General features: G+C 32.8%; 1 pseudogene; it reads left to right on the forward strand.

The window, feature by feature from the left end:
• Positions 1-14345: 14345 nt before the first annotated feature.
• On the forward strand, positions 14346-14899 carry LOC107196435 (annotated as a pseudogene).
• Positions 14900-22152: the final 7253 nt, after the last annotated feature.

Consider the following 22152-nt stretch of genomic DNA (forward strand, 5'->3'; position numbering starts at 1 on the left):
TACTGACAGCACCATATAATGATCACTGATTAATTTAGGATGTATATGTACATGTATGTATGTATATATGTATTTTAATATACTGTAATACATATAATATGCATATTATAATTATATAATATATAAATGCAAATATTTATGAAAATTAAAACTTCTTCCTCTCCTCTAGGGTGGCTTCTCATCTTTGCACAGTATCATCTAACCTGAGGTTTGATTGCACCTTAATGAGGACATCCCACATCCCATCATATTATAAGGACTAAAGCTTCTGAATAGTAAGTAAGTAGGATCATTGGACTCTATGCCATACCTGTTTATCTTTTAAGTGGGTCCCATAGTTCATTCAGATGTTATACAAGATCCTATGTTGGTGCATCAAACACTGACATGGATAGTAGTGTTTGTTGGGGCACAAAGACAAATATACATCCGCTTTCAAATATATATCAGTTCTACTTACAAGTCATGTCTGTCTTTTCCAGCTTACAAGGGGTTCAACTTAATTTAATTACCATGAAATGACTTATTGATCTCGAAGAATAGTATCATATGAAGTTCTGAGCTTTAAGTGTGGACTGGGTCTTGGAGCTCCTTTGGAATGTGAATCCCTTTCTTTCTTAGCAGGTCCGGCACTTCGCTAGCTGAACTGCATTGTGATGTGAGCATAGTTAACGACCTAGTAAACAGGAGAGGAAGTGGAGTTAGATCCTCAGGTTTCTGCATCATTTTCAAGCAAGTGAGAAATGCTATTCGCTGAGAAAAGAGGAAACTACTTCTGCATAGCTAGTAAGTTCAGGGAGATACAAAATTTCAGGTTTCCAAGAACCAGATGTCCACATCCCATCTCAGTGTCCCACTTCTCAATCAGAGGCCTGACCCTGGTGGAACAGACTGGCAGGGTTGAGAATTCATTCTCTTCTGGAGCTCTGCTATTTCTTTAGTCTTTCTCTGATTGTGGGAGATAAGTATCCTTTTGTATGCTGCCAAAGAGTCACTTTGACTTTTAGCCAGTCTTGCTAAAGCAGCTATAATTGATGATTAATCAACATGAGCATTTTGTTTTCGTTCTTCATAGCATCAGTGGCACTCAACATAGCTGTTTGATTTCATTTCTCTGTTATTAGTATGTATTAAACCTCTCGAAGGTCTGATATTGCAACCACCAGTACAGTACATTTTACTAGTGTCTTACATCAATTTTCCACCACTAAATGTTGTAATGATTGTATTGCTACAGCATTCCAGGGCTTATTAGGGCTTCACCTACTACAAGTGATGAAGTATTTATCACCAACCAGCCTCTAAAATATTCTTAGAGACTAATTCATCACATACTTCTTGGCACCAAATATATCAGTTCAAATTTATTAGAAAACAGACTTTGAGATGGAACTATGCATGCAGGACTATTACAGGGAGAAATAGTTCTGGGGATTGCCCTTAGCCTTAACACCTTAGTGAATGAGTAAAGATGTAGAACCTAGCAAAGGGAGGAGTTGAACTATGATATGGTCACAAAAACCTTAGCCAGTTCCATGGGGAATTAGGAGGTCTCTTTAGATTGGCCAACATCGAGGCAAGGTTGACACTGTCTTCCCACCTCCATCTCCACTTCCAAGAGCAATCCTAGTTTCTTGGCACCAGTCTTTGGCCGTGGGCTCCCCTGGTGGTAGAGACATGATGTGGATGATTGGGTTTCTTAGCCTGAGAGTTATGCTTCTAGAGGCATTCAGCTGAGGGCTGGCAGCCACTAAATGTGGGGCTGGTGAGTGATACACTGCTCAACCCACTAAGCTCTCTCAGACTTTTTATTTCTATCTTCCTACTCGTTGGTGTTTATCTAGTTTGCTATTTTAGTGCTGCCCTTAGTTCTATTCTCTTTCTCCCAAGTTTCTATTTTGCCCACAGCAATAATCATCCAGCTGCGATGACTCTCACCCACTTCCTCTTCTCTTGCTCCTGGATGGCAGAGTACCGTTGTAGCAGATGTAAAACTATGCAGACCTGTCCTGGTACAAATTCATGCTGTGCAACTGCAGTGACATTCTCACAATTATAAGCACAAACATATGAAACCACCTCAAGCAATACTTTGACAGCTCTCTAGGGTATTGCTCAATTCAGAAGAACACTATGAAATAGCTTTAAAGAAATGTATGCTTGACTACCCAGTAGCAGAATTCACAGTCAGAACTAAGCCAGGCCTCAAGCAAAGTAGATTCCTTCTCCAGCCACTTGACAATGTTATGAAATGATGATAAAAGTTATGCATAACTAACAACTTAAAATTCAAACCTATTGAAATATTTCTCAGTGTAAAAAATATTAAACTCGTTGCGTGAAACTATGTGGACAAAGAAAAGCCATTTTTTATATCCCTATTTCCTTTTAACCTCAGACATACTTCAGAAAAGAATATGAGAAAATGTTCTTTCAGCTAGGAAATACTATTGAACATCTACTATGTGACAGGCACTATTCTAGGAATTAGAGAAATAGCAGTGACAAGTAGTAACAGTAAGAAAACTCCTGAATTTTTGAAATAGCAATATTTTTTACTTTCCTCACTTGTTTCTTTCTCTCTCCCCTCTCCTTGCCTCTGCACATGACACTTCCGCTGTCATACCTGCATTGTCCAACTTGCAAAAACCTAGCTCACCTCAAGCATAACCTTCTATTTTCTTACTTATCCTCCTCCTTTAAGCAGTTTCACCTTTTTCATATTTCTTCTTTTTCTTTTCCTTTGTCTTTTACCACCTCTTGTTTATACTAGATTTTAAATTCCTCAGTGACTAGAACAAGCATTTATTCTTTGTATCTCAAGCATATAAACACAGTGCATTTCGACAAAGGTATCTTGAATACATGAAAGAATTCAAATATGTTGATAATCTATGAGGAGGAAAATATGAACCGATGTACTAACAATTACAGTTATGTATCAGTTTTTGTTTGATAATTTCTTAAGAGGAAAGAAAATTGATTCATCTATAATAAGAATAGAAAATATATTTTATCTCACTTGCCATTTTCAATAAATTGGTAAGGATTTTCGGGAGTACCAACTTGAGAAGAAATCACAGTGGTGTTCAGAGGGAACATTACCATGACCCTTTTTATCTAAGCCTGGTATGAGCTTCTGAGTAGGGATGCTGCCATTTCTGATTTCTCTCTCTCTCCTTCTCCCTCTTTCTTTCCCTCCCTCTCTCTGTCTCACACACACACACATACACACATTCTCTCTCTACCTCTCTTCTCCCTCTTCCTTTTCCTCTTATTTATTTGCTTTCTGGGATTATTATTATTATTATTAAAAAGAACATATGGTTTATAGGATGCAGTTTTCCTTCTTTGAAAGAAAAAAAAAAACAATTCAACTGAGAAAAAAATTTTTCTTGATAAAAATATTAAAAGAAATTCATATTACACATCTTTACTTAATGGACATAAAGTAATGCAGTCACAATTTACTGTGATTTTGTAGAATGCATAGATATTTTCATCAATTGACACTTCTTGGTCTTCTCTTCTCTGACATATTTGCCCTTCATTTTATTTCATCAGCCCCCCATCCCCAACAGACAGCCATGCTCTAAACCATGTCATCAGTTAGAGCAGGCTTTATACACTAATTTTAAGCTCTGATTTTTTCAGGCCAAATCCTCCTATCTTTCCACCTCTCTCACTCTGGTCCCTGTTCTCCATTTAATAGAGAAAGCCACAAATCATTGCAATTCTCTCCATTAGAAATGTATAAACACTCAAAAAATATGTTCCAGTTAGTTGAAGAAATTTTGTTCATATTCTTTTCCATTTCACATATAATATGATAGCAAATAAACAATCTATGGTGAAAGGCAAGTATATAGAAAATGTTTGCAGAATAAAAAAGAAAAATCATATACATTTTTAATCAAAAATCATGTGGCATTAATTAACATTTACTAAGATTATATTTTTATTTTCATATTTCATATATTCTTAAACAATGGGTATTTTTATGCTAAATAATACTGCAGTATTAACTTTTTTATCTTTATGTTTAAACATCAATATCTCTTTGTTTTCAAGAAGGTAAAAGATAAAGCACAGGTCAACGATTTAGTGCAGCTGATAACTTGCATTTTAACTCAAAAGATGATAATTTCGAAGTAGATATAATACTCATTCTATAAATTCAAAGATACTATAAATTTAATTTAGTTTTTCTAAAACTGAACTTAATTTCATAGTCAAGCTCATATTTTTTTGGTCATAAAATCGGGTTAGAGCAAGAATTTCTCCCAACACTCTCCTTTTCTTTTAGGCTACAACTAGAAATGAGGACCTTATATAATGTATCACTCAGGTGGGAAAGGGGTCAGAGAATCAGACTGTTAATTATTGAGCATCATTTTACCTGATTCTCCAGTGCTGCTTTGCACATTAGGGTGTTGCATTCTCCTGTGCTCAAAAATGCAAGATTTTTCAGTAACAGAAATCTCTGGAACCTTGTTAAAAACCTGGATTCTTCTCTGGGGATTGGGAATACAAAACTTCTCTCATCCTTGACCCTCAAATTTATCCTTTACCATATTTTATATTTGACTTGGTAGGGCCTGAGGTTCACAAGGTAGACCCTTGTGCCCAATACATATACCAGCATCTAATGTTTCAGTTCAACTCTCTCTTCTTTTTCCCCTCTCTCCCTTCCTCTCTCTCCTTTTCTCCTTCTCTCCTCTCCATTCCCCTTCCCCTCCCTTCACTTCCATTCTCTTTTTTGCCTTCTCTTCTCTTCTTAGATATTAAATATTTTTCTCAATGTTTCACCTTATGTGTTCACCTTGGGGTTTGAAGACCAAAGACCAAGAATTTGACTCTCTGTTTCCCCAGGGGAAATGAATACTGTAGCTCAAACTGCCCAATGACAAAAATAACTAAAGAAATATAGAATATCAGTAAAGAAAGTATCTATCAATATCTCAAAATGTAATACCACTACTGCCTTTTTCAGCTTAATCACCAAAAAATCAGATACATATTTTCAGCTCTGATTTTTTTAAAAAATCTAAGAAACATCTGAGTGCACAGAGATCAATTTCAACAAATGCATACCATGTGATATTACATGTCAATTAAAAAGGAAGTTATTACCTAAAAATCACTTTTTATCATGCTGAAAGGAATCATACTGCCTTCAAACAGACAACTTTTCAGTGTTCCTTCATCACGTTGCCAGCAAGAAATCCAAAATAAATATTAAAAATTTGTTAATCCAAAATTGGTATGTGTGTATACATATATAAAAATGGTATTAATTTCTTTATTTCTCTATTCTAAAAAGAAAATATACATATATTATTTTAGTTATCTATTAGTGCATAACAAGCCATTGTATATCAAAACCTAATAGCTTAAAACAAGAACCACTTTCTTATCCCTTAGGATTTTGTAGGATGACTGGGTTTGGCCCAGTAGTTCTGGTGATGTAAGGTAACCTATTCTTATCTGAGGGCTTAACTGGCCTAGACCATCTGAAATGGCTCACTCATATGGCTCATATGGCTGTTGGATGAGAGCTCACCTAGAGCTGTTGAATACTGTGCTTTGGTTATGCTTTGTGTGGACTCTTCATTTGTCTTGTGATGCTCAGAGGATGGATGGAAAAAAGATGAGAGGTAAAAGCTGCTAGTCCTCTTTAGACCTGAGCTTAGGAGTTCTAGAACATCACTTTCACTGCATTCTAATAATTAAACCCTTTCAGTTTCTAAAAGATAATAAATTTCTGGGGTTATCTTTTGAGACTAGCAACCACATATTTTAAAAGCACATGCATTGAAGAGTGGCTGTATTCGTAAAAATTAAGCTCTAAACTGTTTTTTTTTTTAATATATATAAATACCTAGTTTCCCCAAAGTTATGTAATACTACTCAAATGTGTCATTTTTTGCATTTGTGCCTCTTCCATGACTATGTAAATGTTTAGGGTTAAGATATTTAGACATGGTTTCTGACTACTAGTTGAGATTTGTAGTTTCCTGTACTCAGGAGAATGTTGATTCATTTATAACGGAGGTATGACCATTCAAAAGATATTTGATTGTTTCCAGTTTTGAGGTATGATAAATAAATTCTCATATACTGCTGTTGGGAGTGTAATTTTATAAAACCACTCAGGAAAATGTTTGGTAATCTCTACTATAGATAAACATATGCATGTCCTATGTCCCAGAATTCCACTCCTAGATATATCCAACAGATATGAGATGATGTTTCTTTCACCTTCATAATTTTAAGCTTTCAAAAACAAGTCAAAGTTTAATATGTGCTTTGTGAGCTATCAACTTAAGACACTCTTAATTTTAAAAAAATTCTAAAAATATTTTCAGAAAATGTGCATTAAATGCCTTATCATTTTACATTCAATATTCTCTTTGGGAGATTAATATCTTTTTTGTGATACAAATAATATATCCCTGCTTTATATTAGAGAAAAGAATAGATATTTAGTCAAGACAATATCAATAACTGTGGAGGTAATTATAATTGTATGCTATTTGTAAGCTCACAAATTAGCCTTCTACGGTTTCATGGATGCTAGCAGAGTTTAAACACTCCTGCCTGGGTCAGAGACAAAAAAGAGTTTATTACTAATGGTGCATTGAGCATCCTGAGCTTTATGTTTGTGCTGATTCCCCTTGACCTGCAATTCCCACAGGGTTATGTAAAGAAGCCCAGGTGGATGCTGCACATACAGTAGGTTTGTCTCAGAGCTGAAGAACCCTGAACTTAGGAAATCCAAATCCTTTATAATGAACTTGAAGAAAAACTGCCTAATTTTTGCTCACCTATAATATCCCGAACAGTCATTTAACTTGTCATCTGCCCCAGTATGGGACTATACAAATGACCCTAAAAGAAAAGTTCAAACGAAGGCCATCAGTGCCTTTGCTGGCATGATATGTAGAAACAAAAGAGATCATTGGAACATTATGTACCAACAGACAGAAGATTGACCATTTCCTTTTTCTCCTTTTTTGTTCTATAACTATTGAATTTTTTAAGTTATTAACTACCTTTGCTTAGTTATAGTTCTCAGGTCTTCTATAAGACCCTACAGAGAATTTGTTGTCTTTTTTACTAAGTTTTATGGAATTATTTCATTTACTAAATAAGCCCATTGATTAATACCCTTTAAAGTCACATGCAGAATTGACAGGGTATTATTGCACTGAATGGCATATAGTACTCTGACAAAAGAGCTGTGTTGATCATATCAAAACTATTTAACATACTTTCAGGCTTATAAAAAAATGCATATTTTATCAGTTTGGCTTAGAGTGTTCTGGAAAGTGTTTAAACAGAGGTGGAAAATCACTAAACATTAAGTCAGACAACAAGTTTTTGTATACTACTACTGCTAAAAAGGTTATTTTTGCCTTAGGTATATGAGTTTTATAATCCTTACACTTTATTTCGCAAAATAGAAAGGGCATGACAGAATAAGGATCCTGTGTGTAGGCTTTTGCCAAGAATAAAATTTGAATCAGTCACAACTGCTAACAAGTTGGCTTAGATAAGCTTCTTAGTCTCATTTTTGCATTATTTTTTTAATATTGTTAAAATAACACAATTTTCATAAAAAGTACTTCCTTAGTAAGTGTCAGTTTACTGTTATTTGAAAAGTTTATTACGAGCTTACGAGACTTACTATATGTTTTAAATAAAGTATGGAAAATTTGGAAAATATTTTATATTACACAATAGGTACATAACAAAAGTTGACCAATTTATCTTTCTGGATTAGCAGTTAATCAGAACTGTTTAATAACGAAATAAAAGTAAATAATCAAGTATAACATATTTCGACGATTTTTCATATTGGTATGCTGTCTTGTATATTTGAACAATCTTAAAACTGGAAGAGCAAGTTGTACTAATTTACAGCTATCAATCTCCATTCTAAAAAAGTCTAAATTAACTCATAGGCCATTTGCAATGTTTTCAAGAAATTGTTGTACAATATTAATGTATAATATTATATATTTAAAATTGAAAAAGATGTTTAATGGCCGTGTTATATTGATTTAATTTACTTTGAAATGCTTCACATACAGAGTTCAACATAAATGTGAATATATTGGCTTTAATCTACACCTCTCAGAGAGATTACTTAATAGGCACAGAAATGCAAACTCCCCCAAATGGTTGCATGTTATTTAAACAATTCAAATTCAGAGTAAATGCTCTTACTTAGTCTTATTTATTCATAGCTTACAGATTGGTGAGAGTGAGGGATGAGGGTTGACAGAAGAAGAGCAGAGACTGGGGCTGCAGGGACTACCTCCTATACCTTTTCTCTTTTGTTTTGTGTTCACACACACACAAACACACACACAGCTAGGAATTGGGGCAGTAGCAGCATCCCAGAATGAAGTAGTGAAATGCATGGGCAGTAAAATTAGAGAGAGAGAATCACCAATGGCAGCCAAAAGGATTCTAAAAGAGGGAAGCTGAAGTTTCTGCTGAATGGTATGAGAGATCCAAATGCTTAAGATTGAAGATCTTAGTTTATCAATAATGGCTGAAACACTTTCCATAAGTTTTCCACAATCTTTTTGCAATCTTTACTTTTATAAATTACTTTGTTTTTTCTCTCAGTGAAGTACAAAATAAAACAAAAAGAATGAAAAGCCACAAAATTGTCACAGTTTTTGGCAGTACAGCTGAAGACGATGGCACATGGGCCTTCAGTTTCTTGGTGCTACAGTAGGCTGGGGCAAGAGCAGAAGGGAGACCTTTATCAAAGAATCTATTTAGTGTTCTGAAATTGGCTGCAAGAGCATGAATACAGAGTGCATCCCTAAAAGCAGGAAGAAAAAGAAACATTATCATATCAACACATCTACCTATGCTAGGATGGTAAATGGTTTGTCAACAATTCACTGTGTTCTTCTTTAGCACGTTAAGTAAGGAAAGCAAAAAATTCAAATCAGTTCACAATTTTCTGTCTAGGGGCTGATATTGATGATCTAGCTCCGTGGAGTTAGTAATGGTATCAACAACTTCATGCTTGGTCTAGATATCATTGTATTCCTATCCAGATAGACACAACCCAACGGTGCCATTATCCTCTAAGCTGTTTTCATGAGAATCAGTTTTGCTCGTCCATCAGTGATCTGCCACCTCACTGAGACTGGTAAAAGTGACTGTCTTGTGAGATGTGCCTTTCCCATTTTGCCAGTCTTCCGATGTGAAACAAAACACAGAGATGCAACAGATATCAGCTAGCAACATTACAGCTACTTCTCTTATGTTCTCAGAAGATGCATATAAATTGGACAGAGGGCTAACACATTGAGTGGTCTTTTCAAACTTTTCCCCCTACCTCACTGGATCTGAACCATAAGTTTCTTTGACTTTAACTTCTCATTTGATGTTGCATATGAAGAGTCTGCAGAGATAGATTTGACAAAACTTACATTTAACCTTTTCTCAAGTAAAATGAGTTAATAATATTGTCATAATTGCTGGGTTGATGGCAAGACACTAATTGTACTCACATAAGAAGCAATAGAAATATTTTGACTTTACTGTTCTGGATACGTAAATTGGCTCTAAATATTGTTTGAGAACTTTTGCACATGTATGAACAAAAATATAACACTCTATACCCCTTGAACTGATACTCTGAGAATAGAACATCCATTTGATTGCAGGTATTTTTTGCCACATAATGGAGAATTCTGTAATAAGATTGCAACTGGCTCCTGCTGCTGAAATATCATTACCTGTGCCTTGAATCAATCATACAAAGTGTTCAGGAGTGTCTGCAACTTTGCTGAGCTCACAAGAATAAGTTGTGTGACTTAATTTTTGCCTGCTTGCTGGTACAGAATTCATTCAGAGACTTCCTCTCATCTGGTAGCTCCACCTAAAAGGAAGATTGTGGGAGAGGAAAATTAGAGCTCTCATCTCTAATTTCTGAAGCCTATGAATATTTACCAAAATAGTCTAATATTGTAAATGACCAAAACAACTTAGTTTAGTTCACAAAAGCTGAGTGTCATGAAAGAAAGATGACTGAGTGATTGACTTAATTGACTGTCTTGTGGCTTTGACTTGAGGCTTCCAAGCATGGAAACTTTATTTTTCCAAAAAAAATAAATTATAAATGATTCTCAGGAGGATTAATCACATTGCCCAATTTCACATAGAATGACATTATAATCCAGACAGAATTAGAAGCCAATAATTTGCAATGAGAAAATCAACTTTCCAAAAGATCAAAATGTTTAAATGGTAAGATCAATACATATTCTACCCAGAGGAAAGCTTTGTGGTCAAATTTAATCGGAATTAAAAATAAATTAAACAACAGAAGTTAATGTGCTAAACCAATATAGGCAATCATCATACCATAACCCACATAGAGTTCCTAAGCATATTTTCAGTCTAGGTCACTTGTCTTTTGAAAATACATGAATGAACATAAGGAAATCTCTGGGTGGTTGGATTATCCTTTCCTATGAAATTATGTAACCAAGTCCTGACATAGCATTTCCCTAAACAGAGTCAATATCAATGATTACATTTTTTGATAATTAATTACAATCACTCTGAACTACAATAATAACTTCAATTTATAATCCCAGACAATAATTTCATATAGCTCGCTTCATGTGCTAGGTATTTATAAATATCTTAGTGAGATACTTTGGCTAAATTCCTGTCTTATTTCTACCATTTGCTTATAACTAAATGGATAAATAAATTTGACCAATCTAAGACTTAAAATTACTTTAGTTCCTGTAGTGTTCTACAGAGCCAGTAAAAATATGTTTGATAGTGCACAAATAGATGATCAATTTTATATTTTTCTGATTTGGGTCTTCATTTTCATTTTTAAATCTTTTTCTACTCATTTGCTTTTCTTCTTCTTATAATTTCCCCAGAAACTGTTTAAAAATAAGATAAGAATGTACTAATTGGCATAAATAATCCTATAATTTATAGGCTACAAAGAGAAAGGAAAAACATATTGTCATTATTTCTATTTCCAAGATTCTTCTGGAAAGAATGACCATAAAATTGAAGTATTTCTTACAATTTTCACCTATGACTTATTTTAAATACAGTTAATATTTTGGCCACTACTAAACATATATTTTCACAAATCAGTTACACAATGATTCGACCATTTCTGGAGCTACAAAAGCCGTGGAGTACTCTTATCAATCCTCTTGGAATACCACAGACAGCTCAGAGTTTACCACTGTCTTGTTTTCAGTCCTCACGCTGCCAAGAATGTTTCTAATGTTTTATTAAAGTGTAGGATTCTCCTGATTGTTAAATCTGCACAAGGATAGAGTCTGAGACCAAAATTTCCTGACGGGCCTCCTACAGAGTATGTCACAAATGATGGCAGACACAGTAAGGTTCACAGCAATATGGCAGCTGCCAGAGGGAAGCAAATAATAAGCTCTAAAAATACCAATTTTAACTTAAAAAGAAATCTATAATTTTCGCAAAGTAAGAATCCTGCCTCCCCACAGAATTTTCTGAACAATATGCTGAGGAGTATGGATTCATATGCCCTTGAAAGCAACTCTGAATAAGACTGCTTTAGAAACAAAGATAGCTTAAAACCCTCTTGTTTTGGCCTCTAAGCTCTAATCAGACAGAAAGCAGCACATTTTGGAAAGGTAGTTTGCTTTGAACCAATTACCAATATCAATCCTATGGGGAACTGACCTTAGCAAAATAATTTTCAAACAACTCATAAAGGTGTCTCATGGTAATCCCTTGCCAGACAGAACCTTAGTAAAGTACAGGATATTTAGAATTTTCATGTCTCACATAAAAGAATATCATAATGCTATGGGGTAGCTTTGTCAACTGGGGCTCATTAATTCTGGTCACAACTATGTTTTAAAATCCTTAAAGCCTAAAGTGACTACAAAAAATGTAACCAGTTTTTTAGACAAATCTCTTATGTTGCACAAAGTATTAAGTATCTTACCTGAGTGTTTCAAATTGTATATTTTGTGCCTATCATTTTAATAAATCTTTTATATTCTTTTTTTTTTTTTTTTTTTTTTTTTAGTTTTTCAAAGAGACTATTTGAAACCATTTTAAAACATACGTGTGTGTGGATTTTCTTTGGACAATGTTCCTGGATCTTATTACATTTGCTAATGGATCTCTAACAGTTGAAAGTTAATAAACACTGCAGGAAAATATTCTTTATATTGTATACTTAAATATTATTGTTACTTCTGCTGATTATATTCAGTACGATTTCTTACTTTTCTTGATACTATTTTTGGATAATAGTGTAATTAATTGAACTTAAAAAGGTAGTCTGTGGAGTTTGATCGTTTGACTTTATACCCTTCTTATCACTTATATTCTGTACAACTTTGATAAAGTTATTCACATTTTTGAATCTACAGTTTTCTCATCTGAGGTTTATAATAGTATATATATTTTATGCACTAATTGTGAGAATTAAATAAAGTGATATATGTAAAGCACTCAACTCAATGCCTGGTATATAGAAGTTCATTTCTGGAAGTGTTTGGAGATTAAATTTTCAGCAATTCTGAAATATATGGTAAAACTTTAAAATGAACAAAATGTATTTCTCATACTTCTATAATTTTTTTTAGCATCAAATCCCTATAAGTGTAAGGTGACCTTTACCAGTAATTTACATTTGCCATCCATTTCTGCAACCCACCTCATCACTGCCAACACTCAGAATTGTACTGTTTCGTAATAATAAATTCAGCCATTCCACTGTCTGACTTCACCTGAAGTTCTTTCCAGCCACCTTCCTCATTTTTTTTATCTGTAACTGTTCTTCAAACTCCTAGGACAATTAGCCTTTTATATCCTTTTATACATTTAGTTTTCTCATTTTCTCTTCTTTGCTTTCTGACCAGCAATTTCGTTACTTTTCTGTTGCTCACATGTGCATAAACCATACACTTACATGGGATTTTCTAAATGCTGCTATAAAAAATAGTATACACACAAACTATATTTTGAGGTATATTTAATACTTATAGAATAGTATAGGATTAATTCAGTATATAATGTTGATGTAGGTAAAATTAATTCCTCCGCGACTTCTTTATTAAAGGAAAAGGTCTAAAGTTGGTAATTCTGTGAATTCAAATCCATATATTATCTCTACCTCATAATTATTTGCACTATCTCATAACAATGTGTCTTGTTGCGTCTTTAAAAATTTTTAAACATCCACAGGAAAAAGAGTTCCCCCCAAAACTTCAATCCTTCAGTACAGCATATTGAGGGGAAATGGGCTATGAAATCAACATAAAATGATGGAACAGTCAGCAAATTAGATAACCATCTAAAAATTTGTATATCTGAAAACATCTAACTTGTAAGCTGTTGAGAAGTATATTTTGTGGCATTGCATTTTGATTTTCTTGGCATTGCTGAGTGCAAGTTATTTACATTAGATTTCAAATAATTTGTCTCATCTGACCATTCTTAGAAACATCTCCTCTCAATGTTTGAACTTCTTTTTTTTTAATAGGTATTTCTCACTTCTCCTTAATTAATAATCACTGACTACAAACTTCAGTTGTATTTTTTCATGTTCGAGATATTCAGAGATATTAAATTTTTTTATATTGTGGAAATCTATGAGGATGTATCTCTCTTAGCGACAAAGACGTTTTGAACATGTTCTAGAGACAATTATTTTAAATTCGTTTAATGTTTCAATGAATAATTATGTGATATAAAGGTAGCAATATTTAATTATTATAGTGTTAGTTTACTAGATTTTATAGGATAATATTTTTATAATAAAGATCCTTTTACAAAAATCATAGTGTAAAAATGCAAAAGAAGTATATGCGTATCACTATAGGTTAAACATTTCACATTCATAAAAGTTTTTAATGTTCAAACCAATTACATACAATTCAAATATCTCCTAAAATATTTTCTTAAAATAATATCATTCTCCCAAGAAGATTTTCTTTCCAGTCGCAATAATAAAATGAGTTAATTTGTAAATTTTTATCCAATTAGTCAAAACAAGGCTTTTTCTGTAGTGCAAGTTTGTACTTTATTATGAATGGAATATCATACAGCTTTAAATATCACAAGTTTTATTCATTTTTTGTAAACCACATGTTTTCTTTGTAATGAATGAATCTATATGTCTTTGTAGTATTTTCTAGGAGCTTCAATATTTTTTTTAATATAATTTTGTTTTTGACAGCTATTGTTCAAGATAATATAGACTAACAATAGATTTTTACCACTAAGAAGCCAATGGAATAAAACTGAGGAGAGCTCTTCCTGTAAGCAGCGTGAGGTGACCTCTGAAAATGGTTCGCTATTCTCTTGACCCAGAAAACCCCACAAAATCATGCAAATCAAGACGTTCAAATCTTCATGTTCACTTTAAGAACACTCATGATACTGCTCAGACCATCGAGTATATGCATATCTGAAAAGCTACCAAGTATCTGAAGAATGTCACTTTACAGAAGCAATATATGTTATTCTGTCATTACAATGATGGAGTTGGTAGGTGTGCTCAGGCCAGACAATAGGTTTGGACATGGGGTCAGTGGCCTAAAAAGAGTGTTGAATTTTTGCTGCACATGCTTAAAAATGCAGAGAGCGATGCTGAACTTAAGGGTTTAAATGTAGATTCTCTGGTCATTGAGCACATCCAGGTGAACGAGCTCCTAAGATGCTGGCAGAAGTGTCAACTCATGGGTAGATGAACCCCTACTTGAGCTCTCCTTGCCACACTGAGACGATCCTCACTGAAAAAGAGCAGATTGTTCCTAAACCAGAAGAGGAGATTGCACAGAAGATATCTAAAAAGAAACTGAAGAAGCAAAAACTTATGGCACACGAGTAAATTTAGCATCAAATAAGAGCTAATAAAATTTAAAAAAAAATAAAAAAGAAGATATTGGCATGTTGCTATTGTGCTCAATTTGAATTTAAATTCAACTCAAAATTTTACTATACTTATTTTGGATGACTCATAACTCTCTTTTGTGTACTGGTAAAAACAAACAAACAAACAAAAAAACAAATAAAAAGACAGAAAGAAAAAAATAGCGTGCTGTCTTTAATTTTCATTGTACATAAGACTGATCCTTAATTTTTCAAGTTCAAGTGACAATCAGTTAAAAAATTAATATTAGCACTTTATATTGACTCTAATATAAATAAAAGTGTTTTCTCATTCAAACTCACCAAACATATCTTCCTGCCAGTCTAATCTCTATATAATTGGTTACTCTTTTTGACAGCATTTTTTTTTCTTTCCAATCAATCTTAAAATTGTTGTATAGAGTATGGTTTCGTTTTTTTGTTGTTGTTGTTGTTAGAATTCAGTATATATCCTTTTCTTTCTCCAAAAATCAATTTAATGTCAAGCTTTCCTTTTGAAATTGGTAATTTTGGGGAAACATATCTGAGATAAATACAAAGAAAGGTAGGAAAAAGTTTCGAAGAAGCAAAATTTTGAAGGAGTAGCAAGGCAAACCATATAGTCAAAGCTACATAGTAACTATAATTTAATGCTCCTAATTTTTCAACTTTTCCTACATGATCACCAAAACTAAAACATACAACATCTCTTATTTTTTAATTTTCACTACTTTCGTTGTCTTTTCCTAATCTTAGAATCTCTAGTGTAAATTTATTGACATTACACTTCTTGAACAACTAAAACTCGTATAATGGTCTTAACCTTTTTCTTTGCTTAGTTTGCCTACTCTTCCTTGAATGCTCTTTCATCTTTTTATTAATCTGGAAATGTTTGGCTTTAAGCAACACAATCTTAATTAGAATGAGGTAAGATAATTATAAATTCAAAAAATCAAATGAATAAAATTTTAAGACTTAAGCTAGATTTCATGGGTAAATAGAATTTTGGAAAATTCTGTTTTTTCTTTCACTGTTGAATATCTGTTTTACCCTTCATAACCCTTTTAGTCTTTCAGAATCACATTCTCTCTTGTTTGTAAATAAAGTTCTCAATAGCTTTCTGATGAATATCTGTCAGCCTTATTATTGAAGGAAACTCAGCATTACTATGTTTAATCTCAAATTTAGGACTCCTATGAAAGAAGTTTAAATTTAGTTAAGTGTCCACCCTAAAACTAATCAATTGTAACCTAAGAGTGTGGGTCACAAGTCTATCTGTAGATCAACTTATGTGGCTAGGAAAGCACAGCTGAAAAAAAATTGCAAAAGAGAACTGAAGCTACCATGAGCGTTATGTTGTTGGAGTGAGGGCATACCCCTTAGCAGGCAAGGAAGGAAGAGTGATGAGCCTTAGGTTCTTTATGATCTAGCATGGAAAACACTTTGTTCATCAGACTTTTCAAAACTTCACATCTCAATAGAACTTTGTTCATACTCATATTATGCTATTATAGAAACTGTCATATAGCATTATATGATCTTATATATAATCTTACAAACCCCTGTCTCATTACAATATGAGCTACTTGAGTTTGTACTATGTTTTATTTATTCAATAATTACAGTAGTTTGGGCATATTTCATCTATTCACTACACATTTTTAATAAATAAATGAACAATCTTACACATTATTGATGAAAGTACAGTTTATACATCCTTTCTTTTTTCCTCCCCTCCTTTTCCTCTATCACTTTAAGCCCATTTTTTTCAAAACAAATGCTTACACATATTCTTTATTAAATTAATCTGAATTATTTTCTTTAGAGCACTGCTCTTTCTCCTAAATTATCTTATTTTGATTCATATTTTTGTTTAATATCTGTTTATCTCATTAAAGGAATAAAAGTTTTGTGATATCAGGGGTCTTGCTTTATCTATCTCTGTATTCTTAATACCTTGAGAATATCAGATATGTTGCAGAGGTTTTCTATATAAATAAATGAATAATACATGGGAAATCCTATATAAATTCAGCCTTTGAGAAATTATTGTATTAAAGGCACACAAACTTGCTGGGGGGACTGAAATGTACATAAACTTATTTCTTGGTGGTGTAACTTGAAAGACTTTGTTATAATTGACATTTGAACGAGTCTAGGACGATGGATTAAATTTATCTAGGTGGAGCTAAGAGTGAAAGGGAATACTAAACAGAAATATCAACATGAATATGTGGTTGAAGGGAGGCAGCCAGCACAAGTATTTAATGGATTTGATGGGAAAACAGGATGCTGGAAGGTGAGCTTTGAGGAATGAAATTGAAAGTAATTTGAGGCATGGACTTGGAGACTTTTGAAATACAACCAAGGAAATTAATTTTTTGATCACGTAATAATGACTTAATTTTTATCCTAAGTATACAGATGTTTTCAGCATTTGTCTTCTATAAGAAAATATCTGTTAACAATATGTGGGACAATAATGAAATAATTGAAGACTTGTTAGAATTAAGATGAAAGATGATGAAAGTGTGAACTAGGAGAGGGGGATGGAAATAAATATGAGTGAATGTGTGAAAATATTGTTGAGGAAAGATAAAATATAATTGGCAACAAATTGTAGTGGCAAGCAAGAAAGACAATGAGATTTTGAGCTTACGTGACTGAGTAGATGCAAATATCATGAGAGGAAATAAGAAAAATGTGAAACTAAGGAAATTTGAGATGAAAGATATATCATATTTTGTGGGGGTCATGGAATATCTGGAGCTGTCCAGAAGAAGGGACTAAAAATTCAGGACTGGAAACAAATAAATCAAGGCTAGAAATATAAATGTGGCAGTCATGCATACAGAATGAAAATTAAAATCAGATCTAGTGAGATGGTTCAGATTAAACAAAGAGAGAGAGATGAAAAAAGGGCCTATACTAGATCTATGGGAAATTTTTACTTACTTAGTATTCTTTGTAGAAGAATAAATAGTGCGGGAAGGAAAATGTTTTTGGAGTAAATAAGATATTATAATCAGAAAATAATTGTATTATAGAAATAACCCAATATAATATAATGGTAATATTAAATTTAACTTTATATTCTTTCTTCCAAAGCAATTTGCCATTTTGAAAAGTTGACACAAAGCATTTTTTATTGCCATAAATTCTTTATTCAGCAGTGAAAACTGGATGGCTCCCTTGTGGGTACTCTGTACTAGGTTTGGCAATTATTTACACTTTCCCCTCATCCCCGTCATCTCCTCCACTATTACCCATGATTAAAATAACTTACAGAGCTGATCGCTAGGCTACCAAAGGAAGATGCTAGAAATGAACATTATTATGTAATGCAATCCACATTTTGAGTTTTTTTTTAATTTGCTGTTGAAGTTTTATTCATTTGTTCATTTAGTAAACAAATAATGATTTCACATTGTGTGCTTTTCTCATTGATTGTAGTTTATTTGCTTACCAGACTAGATTTTTACCACTTGGAGGAAATATATACAGTTTATTCCAAGACGCTGAGATTTTTTTCAAGGTTAATGAAGTCATTCTTAAAGAAAACTAGCCTACTGTAGTTTGGGAAAAATTTTAAATTTGTTTTGAGTGTACTAATGCTGAATAATTTCACATAAGATTGTGATATTGATACAAATATAAAAAAAATGCAAAGAAGCTTTAAAGGAAGAAATTCTTTTTTCTAACCTATTTAAAGTATCTCTACCAAAAAAAATGTAAAAATGAGTGAAAACTTACAGAAATAGAAATAGAAATATTTGTAGCAGGATGTAAAAATAATACTCAACTTTATTCATGTGCAGTCATTTTTATATTTAAAAATATTTTATTCCTGTCATTTCTCACCTTCCTTCTTCTGTCTTCCGACAATCACAGCTTTTGATTTCTAGTTTTAAAGTGTTCATTTTATTTCAATGAGTTGTTTTCAGGATAATGCAGTTTATCATTTTATTTTATATATGTGTGTGTATATATATATATATATACACACACACACACACACACACACGTATAACATTTTAAGTTGTAATTTGTTAAAGAAATGCAACAAATGGGAAAAACTTTTAATTAAATATATTTTTATAAGGTACTACAAAATCTACACCAAAAAATAGCAGTACTTTATTTCACTCTTCTCTAGCTCCTACTCCTACATCCCAGGCCAAACAATTTAAATATATTTAACTATTATTCCTGGTATTTACTTTTATTTTTACCAACAGCGTGTTATATTAACAATTTGATAAAACAACTTTTTATATTATATATCAAGTTCCAGTTAAGGAAGGAGAATTTTTATTATACCACTACTCTCTTCACTTCGGCTCCTTCCCTGCATATTACTATGTATAGTTATATTAGTGTTTTTATTTAAATCAATAGTTATGTTTTATCATATAGATTATATATTTAAATGATTTCTGTATCAATTTCAAAGCATATTTAGATTTCTTTGATAGAAAATTTATTGACTTTTCTGACATTGGTGATTGTCTTGTGTTTTGATTTTCTTGGTTTTCTTTGTATTTTAATTTACTTGCTTTCTCATGCTCCATCAAACATAATCGATATCTACCAGTGCCATTTTCAAGATGTCTAGATAAACTAGATAATCAATTGAAAAAAAATTTTTTTTTCCTCCTTGAAGTCTCCCCTTCTTTCTACAATAAGTTCTAGTGGTTCTCAGAGACTACAGCACAGCTATCATTCTAACATTTTGCTTACTTAATTTGAGATCACTCTTTGCCTCTTTTTGACACTGAATTTTCCGTTTCCTGGACTTCACATTTTATAGTAGCTCAATATCAAAGGAAATGTGAAAAGTAAATATTACTAATATTTGTATTATTGAAAAATGTCCTTTTTCTATCCTTACTCTTGACTGATATTCAATTGAGTATACAATTTTAAGCTGAAAATTGTTTTTCTTCAGAAATTTTAGTCATGTAGCTAATGAGAAATCTGATCATTTGAATTTCTGTTTTCTTTATTTGCAACATGAGTTTTCTGATGTTTTCTTTATTCTTATATTCTGGACTTCATGATTAAGTGCCTTAGAGTATGGCTTGTGTATCATTTCATAAATTCTGGTGGGCAGTTAGGTATGTATTTTCTAACTTATTTTTTCACGGAAAATTACTTAGAATTTTTTGACAATTTGTTTATTGTCTCTATTCTTTCTTTTAGGATATAATTTCCATTATAAGGATTAACTGTGATAGCCCCATGTGAACATGTTCTCAAACATAGAAGCTAGTCAGCAAATAATTGTTGAATAAAAATGTTTGGTTTTTATTTTAACAATCTTCAGGGCTTTCTGCATAGACAATCACATTGTCTTTGGTTAAAGATAGTTTTTTTTCTTCCTTTCCAAATTGTGTGACTTTTATTTATTTTCTTGCCGCATTGCACCATCTAGAACTTCCAGGATGATGTTGAATAAAAGTGGTTAGAGTAGACACTTTTATTTCCACAATCAGAGGAAAGGTATTTACCTTTTAACCTTAAAGTATCAGATTAGCTGTAGATTTTTTATCAATCTGAGGAATCTCCTGCCCATTTCTAGTTTGCTTAGGCTTTTGATTATGAATGGTTGAGTAGTAACAAAATTCATAGTAAAATAATTCTATCATTTTTTCTTCATCTTTTGATATTTCAATTGCCTTTTTATCTGTCCTTGCTACAATAGCTTTTATTTTTCAGATGAACATCACTTTTTAACTATATACTCTTTATTATTATTATTATTAGTTTCAAGTATATAGTACATTGGTTAGACATTCATATAGTTTATGAAACAATCCCCCTGATTATTCTATCTTCTCTCTGGTTCCACACATAGCCATTACATTACTGCTATCTGCATTCCCTATGCCCTGTTCTTCATCCCTGTGACACTCTATCAACTACTAATTTGTACTTCTTTAACCCTTCACCACTCTCTCCCAGCTCTCTAACCTGCCTCTCCTCTGGCTCTTACCTGATTGTCTTCTATATGAGTCTGTTTTCGATTAGTTTGTTCTTTTCTTTAGTTTACGCATATAAGTGAAATCATATGGCATTTATCTCTTTCTGTCTGATTATTTCAGTCAGCATAATAACTTCTAGGTCCATTCATGTCATCATAAATAATAAGATTTCATTTTTTTTATGGCTAAGTAATATTCTGTTGTATATATGAACCATAATTTCTTTATCAAATCATCTATTGATGGGCATTTAGGTTGTTTCTGTATTTTGGCTATTGTAAATAGCGCTGCCATGAACATAGTGGTGCATAGATCTTTACAAATTATTGTTTTGGTTTTCTTTGAATAAATACCTAGAAGCGCAATTGCAGGATCAAAGGAAGATCTGTTTTTAATTTTTTAAGGAACCTCCAGACTGTTTTTCGCTGTACCAATTTGCGATCTCACTAATTGTGCATAAAGTTATCTTTTCTCCACATCCTCACCAACACTTGTTCTTTGATTTATTGATGACAGCCATTCTAACAGGTGTGAAGTGATAGCCCATTGTGGTTTAAAAATATATATATATTGTTTATTAGGGTAACGTTGGTTAATACAATTATATAATTTTCAGGTATACATTATAATTTGACATCCATATATTCTATTGTATAATTACCACCCAAAGTCCAGTTTCCTTCAGTTACCATATATTTGATCCCTTTACCCACTTTATCCTCCCCCTACCCCCTATATTTGACCCTCTTTATCCTGTCTACCTCTCCCTTCCTCCCCCACCCTTTACCCTCTGGTAACCACTAGTCCATTGTCCATGTCCCTGAGTCTCTGTTTGTCCTATTCATTTATTGCTTTTAGGTTTATATCCCACATATAAGTGATATCATGTGATTTTCAACTTTTTCAGTCTGGCTTACTTCACTTATCTCGAGGTCCATCCAGGTTGTCGCAAATGGCAGTATTTCGTCTCTGTTTATGGCAGAGTATTATTCCATCGTATATATGTGCCACGGCTTCTTTAGCCAATCATCTATCGTAGGACACTTCGGTTGCGTCCATGTCCTGGCCACTGTGAATAGTGCTGCTATGACATCGGTGTGCAAATATCTTTTCGGATATGGGTTTTCAAGTCTTTGGGGTAAATGCCCAGTAGAGGGATTGATGGATCATATGGTAGATCAATTCTTAGTTTTTTGAGGAACCTCCATACTATTTTCCATAGTTCTATACTAATTTTCAGTCCCAGCAG

Source organism: Pteropus alecto, unplaced genomic scaffold (genome assembly GCF_000325575.1).
Source record: "Pteropus alecto unplaced genomic scaffold, ASM32557v1 scaffold57, whole genome shotgun sequence".
Lineage (NCBI taxonomy): Eukaryota > Metazoa > Chordata > Mammalia > Chiroptera > Pteropodidae > Pteropus > Pteropus alecto.